Here is a 9,026-nt window from a genome sequence, read left to right on the forward strand (position 1 = left end):
CGAATTTTAAGCAAATCGGACCATAAATACGATTTCTTCGAACAGATCGGTCCCTGGTCCACTTCTCGGACAAAATGGATCATATATGCTAAAAAGCTACCTACGTACCGAATTTTAAGCAAATCGGACTGTAAATTCGATTTTTTCGAATAGATCAGTCCCTGGTCCATCCTAATATATGCTAAAAAACTACTTACGTACCGAATTTTAAGCAAATCGGACCATAAATCCAATTTTTTGGAATAGATCGGTCCCTGGTCCACTTCTCGGAAAAAATTTATCACATATGCTAATATATGCTAAAAAGCTACTTACGTACTAAATTTTAAGCAAATCGGACTATAATAAGATTTTTTCGAATAGACCGGTCCCTGGTCCACCTGCCCGAAAAAAAGTAAAATTTGTTTAGCCTAAAACATGGTGGTTACCGAAAGCTATTTGTATACAAAATTTCATGAAAATCGGACCAGCCGTTCGCGAGATTACCTGTTACAAAAAAAGGGCACTTCTCTTTATATAATAAACTCCTGCGCAATTCCATTTAAAGGGCCTAACAAGACATCCGATCGCCGCGCAAATACTTTCCCTCCTTTACTCTCATCGTTCGGGTCAAGTGTGAGTAAGCATAAACTAAACACGTGCAGCAGTGTAACTGCAAGTGATAACAAAACGAATACACCATATACATACCAATATACCATGGGTATAAATCAGAGAATGAGTGTAACAGTTGTGGTGTGTTTATTTTTGTAGGAACACACCACACCACACAAAAGAGAAACAGTTGAGTGTAGTATTGAGTATGAGTGAGGAATGTATTTGCTTTTTGTTCTCAAATAACTGTGGTAGCATAAGTATTTTGCAGTTACAGGTGGTGGAACAAATAAAATAGTGTGCTAATTGGAATTTGAAAAGAAAAACAAACTAAAATGAATAGTTCAAATGTAAAAGAAAATGTTAAATCTGGAACATACAAAATTAGTGACAAAAGGGGTCGAAGCAAAATATGGGAATGTTTTGGAATAATAAAAGATGAAAATGATGAAGAAATATTAAATTTTGTTGCATGTAAAACATGTACAAATGTTTATAAATACAACAAAAGCGCCCTTTCAAATTTAAATAAGCATAAGTGCTATTTATTGATGAAAAGTGAAAACAAAGAACTAGTTGAGCCAAACCAAGAAGCTAAAAAGGCATGCACAGAAGTTTTGACCAATTGGGTTGTTCAAGATATTCGCCCATATTCTATAGTCAATGATGCTGGATTGAAAGAGTATTCGAAGTTACTTCTGTCATTTGGAATTAAATTCGGGAGTAACCTAAACGTTGATGCATTGATCCCACATCCTACTACAATTTCTCGAAATGTGGAAAATAGTTATATAATACAATTCAACAAGCTTCATTCAGAGATATCATCGATACGGGAAATTGGATACTCGCTCACGTGGGATTTGTGGACGGAGAATTTTTCAAAAATTTCCTATCTTGCCCTAACATGTCATTTTATTATGGATGGAGAGTGCAAAAATAAGCTTTTAGGAGTAAAATCAATGAAGGGATCTCCAAATACAGGTAAAAATACAGTCTTTGTTTTCTATACACATGTAATATATAACGTCCTATTTATTTCTTATTATGGATAGGCATCAAAATAAAAGAAAAATTGGCTACATTACTTGGCGAATTTAACTGTTCCTTAAATGATGCCACTGTTGTTGTTACCGACAGAGGAAGTAACATTAAATCAGCTTTAACAGAACATGAAAACATCAACTGCATAAATCATTTGCTTCACAACACAATTGAAAAATGCATAAAAGGGTCATCACAGATTCAAGAAATAGTAACAACAGCATCAAAACTAGTAAAGTTTTTTAAGAAATCTGGTTTAAATGTAGATCTTAACTCATCACTTAAAAGCTACACACCCACAAGATGGGATACAGTATATACCACAATTTTGTCTATAAAAAACAATTTTACAGAAATTCAAAGAGTCCTCAATGAAAAAAAATTAACAGAAAAATACAATATTTTAATAGAATACCATTTAGATCTCTTGATATCTATTTTAAAACCGTTTATGGATGCTTCGAAAGAACTTGAGGGAAGCTCCTATCCTACGTTGCATTTGGTTCATCCTCATATAAATAAATTGAAAGTGATGTGTAACACCACAAATGACAATGAACCTAGTTTTATCAAAGAATTTAAAACAAAATTATATGACACGCTAATTTCTCTAGTCGACAGCCATATAACAATATATCATAAACTAGCAATATTTTTGTTTCCACCAGCTAACCAGCTTACTCAATTTGATTCAAATGAACAAACTGATGTAATAAATAAGTGTAAATCATTGCTGTTACATTATTCAAATGAAAGCAATACTGATGATTTACCAATTGCTACAAATACCTCCACAATATATTCATTATTTGAAAAGTACGTTCAACCAATCCAAGAAGTTCATTCTAGCGAATTGAGGATTGAAAACGAAATAATAAAATATAAAAATACAAAAGTGTCCTTACAACATGACTTTGATCTTTTAAAGTGGTGGAATGACAGAAAAAATGAATTTCCACTATTGTACAAATTAAGCTGCCGAATTTTGGCTATTCCGGCTTCAAGTGCTCCGTCTGAGAGGATTTTTTCCATTGCTAGGGCTTTAATAACTGATAAAAGATCTAAAATAGGATGCAATAGCAAATCGTTTAATGAAATTTTATTCATAAATATAAACTCAAAAGACTGATTTTTTTGTTTAGATCATTCCCTGTATTTATTTTGAAATGCAACGATCCCTTTTTTGTTATATGTATGTAATTAAACTTCAAAAGACTGAATTATTTTGTTTAAGTTTACTTTGTATATTAATTTTAATTGAAATTGATTACAAAGCCCAACACTACTTTTGTTTCAATCAATTTAAAAACTGTTTCTTGCTGAAATCGGCGTGCTATTTTCAAATCCGAAGTCCGTTTTGCTCTGTCAGCTCTTGTTTAATTTCCTTGATACATCCACGTCGAAAAAGTAAACAGTTTTTAAATCGATTGAAACAACCAACTTTTTTCATTTTGTTGGCCAGTGTTATATTTTTTTTGTTTAAATACTCATATGAATTCTTGTGTTTATGTTTTTCATCCAAAGATTGATGTTAAAAGCTTCTTAAATGTTATTTTAAAAATGAATTGTTATTTTGTTATTAATAAACTTTAAATAAAAATAAAATAAAAAAGTTGTTACTGTTTATTAAATACTTTTTATTTTCAGTAAAATTCAATGATCCTACACAGGAATTATTCTATTAAAAGCTAATTTAATAACAACAACTAGTTCTGATCAACAACATACCATAAGTACTTATGGTGTCACCACCAATATCTGTTTATACCAGTTTGGGAGAAACAGATGCAAACAAATATGTTACTCTCTTTCTCTCTATACACACCACACCATAACTGTTAGAAAGAGTAACAATACCAACTCGTAACAGAAACTAAATTTTACTCATCTATACTCACTCAAAATAGGAAAGCATACAAACTGGTGCATTCAGTTGTATCTGTGCACGCCTATAGTACATATGTACATATTCCGAAATTTTTTTTATTTGTAAAGGCTCTCAAGAAAAACTAAAAATTCATATAAAATTACGCACAATAAATAGAAAATAAATTTGCTTCTATAACAAATTTCTTAAATCAGTATGCAGCTCTTAAGAAAAAAATGCTCGTACATCTCGTTGCTACCATATCCAACTATCGAATGTGAAAATCGGCACTTTTCAAAATTTTGATTTGCCACTAATAATTTTATTTCGTATAGCAGCATTGCTTAAGTTATTGTTGTCGACAACTTATTTGTTGGTTAATGACTGCAAATAGTTTTATAGAAAATTAGAAACGAGAAATAATACTTTCATAAAAATTTAAGTACATACATACATAGATTTAAAAAGCTGCTTACGTCAGGGTTCAGCTCTATAATTTTTCGAAAATGGCCAAAAACGCTGTTTTTAGGGGTTTCAACCCCTTTTTTCTCGAAAACGTGACGTGATGGGACATTTTTGACCCCGGATTCGTGTTCAGCACGAAAAATCCGTTCAGAAACACCAGGTCCCGTCTTATTCGCAGAAAAAAAGTTGAAATTTGTAGACCAGTGTAATTAATAACAAATATAAATAAGAATATAGGATTGGAATTTCATAATATTGTGAAAAGATAATTAAAATGGTGCTAACTTTTATCGTTTGATAAAAAATGTTTGTCAATATTTATGTAAAAGTAAGTTCAAGTCAAAATTAGTGTGAAGTAATTGTCGTTAACTATGTTTATTGTTTTTGCATCAGCAAATTTTACTTGCTAATCATGTTTATTGTTTACTAGGCGACCCGCCCATAATTAGATTTTTAATTTAATCTTTTTGGTCCAACATTTTCTCCAACAGTCCAAGATTTTCATTTGCAAATTCATCGGTTAAGATTATGGTTTGGTGGTCGTTTGCCGCCTTAAATAAACTAAGGAAAGTGTTATGTCTATGAAGAAGGTCCCCGGCGGCAACAATGATCCGGATCTATAGTGAATTTGCCCTAGAACCTTTATCGTATAGTTGGTGGCAATTTCAAAATGAATGCGTGTCGTATCCTTGTCCAACAGAAATACAATATACATACATAGACTGAGATGAAATACCTTAAAAGCCAGTTTCACGAAAGCAATTTAAGTGAAAAATTATTTTTTGCTGTCAGGTTCTGTATTAAATTCAATTAAAAAAATAAATCTTCATTAAATTGCTTTTATTAAACTGGCTTTTGAGGTATTTCGACAGGTAAAGTTTTGAGATTTACCACGGCACAAATCAACCCGATGTTTCAAAAATAACGATTCATCATTTGCATCCCTAAATACACGAGAGTTCGATATACGTAATGGTGCAACAGGTCGATTTAGTCTGACATTCACGGCACCTTTTCTCACTTGTCGATTTTTAGTAATAACTCAAGCTCAGCATCACCTCACATCTCTTTTTTGCAATTGGACTTCCTTTACCGTTTTCAATACGTGTTTTGAATATTCGTCAAATCGGATCATAAAAAAAGATTTTTAGTAATAACTCAACTCCAGCGCCAACTGGCGCGTTAAATTGTGAAACTAAACTATCCAGAGACTCACTCAAACTCACACACACAACTTTTTTGAAATCCCTCCAGCCATTTAGGATTTCACTCGCAAACATACATACAGAAGAATTATATACACATTCAAAGATAAGGAAAAGTCAGTACGTTTGTACTCTGCCATGCCCTCTTTTCAAAGAGCCTACTTTTCTCCATGAGTATGGGATTGATTTCATATATCTCCATACGAAGTTCCATTACTGTACCATGAACTCTTCCAGAGATATGCAGTATGAAATCCGGCTTGTATGTTAGGTGCCACGCCCGATTTTCCAATAGCTCCATTTTTTCTCAATGACTATGCGATTCATTTCATATATCTCCACACCAAGTTCCAGTACTCTACCAAGAACAATTCTAGAGATATGCAATAAGAAAAATTCGACTTGTATGGGATGTGCCACGCTGGTATAAAGTTCCAGTACTCTACCATAAACATTCCAGAGATAGTTATTATGAAAAATTCGGTTTATATGGGAGGTGCCACGCTCCATTTTCAAATAGTCCGAAATTATATTCATTAATATGCGATAGATTTCTACTCTACCATGAACATTTCTAGAGATATACAGTATGAAAAATTCGGTTTGTATATGAGGTGCCACGCCCCATTTCCTATAATTCCAATTTTTCTCCATGAGTATGTGATTGATTTCATATATTTCCGNTAATATGCGATAGATTTCTACTCTACCATGAACATTTCTAGAGATATACAGTATGAAAAATTCGGTTTGTATATGAGGTGCCACGCCCCATTTCCTATAATTCCAATTTTTCTCCATGAGTATGTGATTGATTTCATATATTTCCGTACCAAGTTCAAGAATTTCTCCAATTTTTCTCAATAGTATGCGATTGATTCATATACATAGTATCCCCATATCAAGTTCCAGTACTCTAGCATGAACACTTCGCTGTTCGGAGAAAATTCGGTTTATATGGGAGGTGCCACGCTCCCTTTTCAAATAGTCCGAATTTTTCCTCATGAGTATGCGATTGATTTCATATATCTCCGCACCCAGTTCCAGTGCTGTACCATGAACACTTCCAGGGAAATGTAGTATGAAAAATTCGTATTGTATGGGAGGGCCCACGCGCTTTTACAATAGCTCAAATTTTTCTCAAGAGTATGCGATTGATTTCATATATCTCCGCACCCAGTTCCAGTGCTGTACCATGAACACTTCCAGGGAAATGTAGTATGAAAAATTCGTATTGTATGGGAGGGCCCACGCGCTTTTACAATAGCTCAAATTTTTCTCAAGAGTATGCGATTGATTTCATATATCTCCGCACCCAGTTCCAGTGCTGTACCATGAACACTTCCAGGGAAATGTAGTATGAAAAATTCGTATTGTATGGGAGGGCCCACGCGCTTTTACAATAGCTCAAATTTTTCTCAAGATTATGCGATTGATTTCATATACAATTACCTCCATACCAAGTTCCAGTACTCTACCATGAACATTTCCAGAGATATACAGTGTGAGATGCCACGCCCCTTTTCCAATAGCTCCAATTTCTCTCCATGAATATGTGATTGATTTCATATATTTCGTACCAAGGATTAGAGACATGAGCCTCTTAAAAGTAATAAGGGATTTAATTTTTTTTTAATTTTGTGTTGCGTCGTTATTGCAGAGGACCATCGGCATGTGAATTCATATATTTCGATAATGAAATAAATTCGAGCATAAATACGATTTTTAGTTACATAATATTTTTACTGTTATCAATACATATTTTGAATCTGAGGATAATCGGACCATAAACCCAATTTTTAGTAATAACTCGACTCCAACGCCTCCTGGAGGCTCTTTTTTTNATATTTTTACTGTTATCAATACATATTTTGAATCTGAGGATAATCGGACCATAAACCCAATTTTTAGTAATAACTCGACTCCAACGCCTCCTGGAGGCTCTTTTTTTTGCAATGGTATTGCTTTCCCTATTGTCAATACATATCTCGAATATGAGGCGAATCGGACCATAAACACGATTTTTAGTAATAACTCGACTCCTACTCCACCTGGCGCTTCTTTTTTTGCAGTGGTATTGTTTTTCCTATTGTCAATACACATCTCAAATATGAGGCGAATAGGACCATAAATACGGGTTTTACGAATAACTCGACTTCAGCGCCACCTAGCGGTTGTTTTAATAGTTATTCTGCTATTCGGAAGGTAGACGAATTCAAGAAACAAATATCATAAAAATCGGTCCAGCCGTTCTTGAGTTATAAATGGTGTAACTAACACGACTTTGTTTTATATATATAGATAATGAAAATGTTTGTGTTTAAAATTTAAACCGAACTGTTTAAATTCTAAACCCAACATATGTGCTCTCTTTTTTTAAACTTGGAAGGTTTGTATTTGAAACTGAATTTAGTTTGGTCATATATGTAGTCCAAAAAGTTTAAAATTAAAACCGAAATTTGTAACCGTGTGACATTCGGCTGCGTTATAGTGACATCTTATAGGCAAATTTTTAAATAAGGCAGCGTAAAAATCTTTCTTCTCTCTCTAATATTACTTCACCTGGTATAATTCCACCATGGGTGGGGTGCATGCAATAACACCATACGCAATAATTCCCATTACTTGGATATTAAAAACCAGTTTCAGAGGTGAACTAGTGTCATTTTATCATTAATATTTTTTTCTAAACGTATATAATGCCACCAGTTCATAATTTCGAAAGGAAGGGAGGGGGCGGTGCGGGGAACGCGGACCGCCCCGACGCTGGGCACTTTCAAAATTGTAGACTCACAAATCCGTCCATTTAACTTGTTCATGTACTACTTTTTGTCAAATGTAAATGGGTGACTACCTATGTGCACTACTTTGATTTATTACTCAATTCTTAAGTTACAAGTAGGTCTTATTGCTCAACAAGAAATGAAATAAAGCAAATTTGTGTTATTTCACATTCAATTGGGAAATAACACCAATTTGCGTTATTGCCGTTTGTGTTATTTCACACAGTCTTATACGGACCTTTCCAGTTACGTCATTGTTTGGAGGTGAAGCCTTGCTTTCGCTGCGGCTTGTACATCAACACAAAATCGCCTTCCTGGAAATCCTCTCGGCTCTATGCGTTACTGGACATTGCTTCCGGCTTATCTCCGGGAGTGCACCACCTCACATGGCCGGGCTTCTGCCGGGCACTAGTGGTGACCAGACCGTTGTCTCTTCTCATGGGCACCCTTTTCGCCGGATTTACGCCTCTTCCTCTGGCCATGACTACGAGGCTTCGATCCTCGATTGGACAACGTTTAGCGCATCTTGCTAAATCCGGACCCACACGCAGAAACTTTCCGAGTGTTTCCGCCGACGTCAACTTCATTGACCGGATATGTATAACCTCATCCCGGGCCTAAGGATTCAATGCTTGCCTATGCATCCTCAGCCAACCACGACATTTTCTTGGATACTTCGAAGCGCACTCAATACTTCCACAGCCGCCTCCATTTCCGGCTACCGGCGTATCACCATTGTAACGTGGTTTAGTGGCTCTCTTCCTGCCTGGCTTGCCATGACCACTTCCTTGTTGTGTATTCCTCCTCTTCATTGAGCTGGCGGAATCATCATGCTTTTCCTGTATCGGTGAACCTATCCTATTCCTGACGAAACCACTCCGTCTTCATTACAGCCAATCTCGGCCCTACTAACCGCTTTCGTTTCTGGTTGAGTATTTGGCACTTCCTCTAAGACCAACCGTCTGCTGCAGTACTGGTTGTCGTAGCCAACCCTAAGTAGCACTTTCCTGTCGCGATATGTCAGGATCATTCCCTGGAGGTCGATCTTTATGCCTTGGCCAAGTAGAA

General features: G+C 35.2%; 1 long non-coding RNA gene across 1 annotated transcript in view; it reads left to right on the forward strand.

Annotated features, from left to right (window-relative positions):
• Positions 1–8,345, forward strand: part of LOC108358935 (uncharacterized) — a 21,014-nt gene extending 12,669 nt beyond the window's left edge. Inside the window, exon 3 of the long non-coding RNA XR_001846855.1 lies at positions 8,185–8,345. This is a non-coding gene — a long non-coding RNA (uncharacterized LOC108358935). The remainder of the gene's footprint in view (positions 1–8,184) is intronic.
• The last annotated feature ends 681 nt before the right edge of the window (positions 8,346–9,026 follow it).

This window comes from Rhagoletis zephyria, unplaced genomic scaffold (assembly GCF_001687245.7).
Source record: "Rhagoletis zephyria isolate East Lansing unplaced genomic scaffold, Rhagoletis_zephyria_1.1 Rzeph_scaffold_00315, whole genome shotgun sequence".
NCBI classification, from domain to species: Eukaryota; Metazoa; Arthropoda; class Insecta; order Diptera; family Tephritidae; genus Rhagoletis; species Rhagoletis zephyria.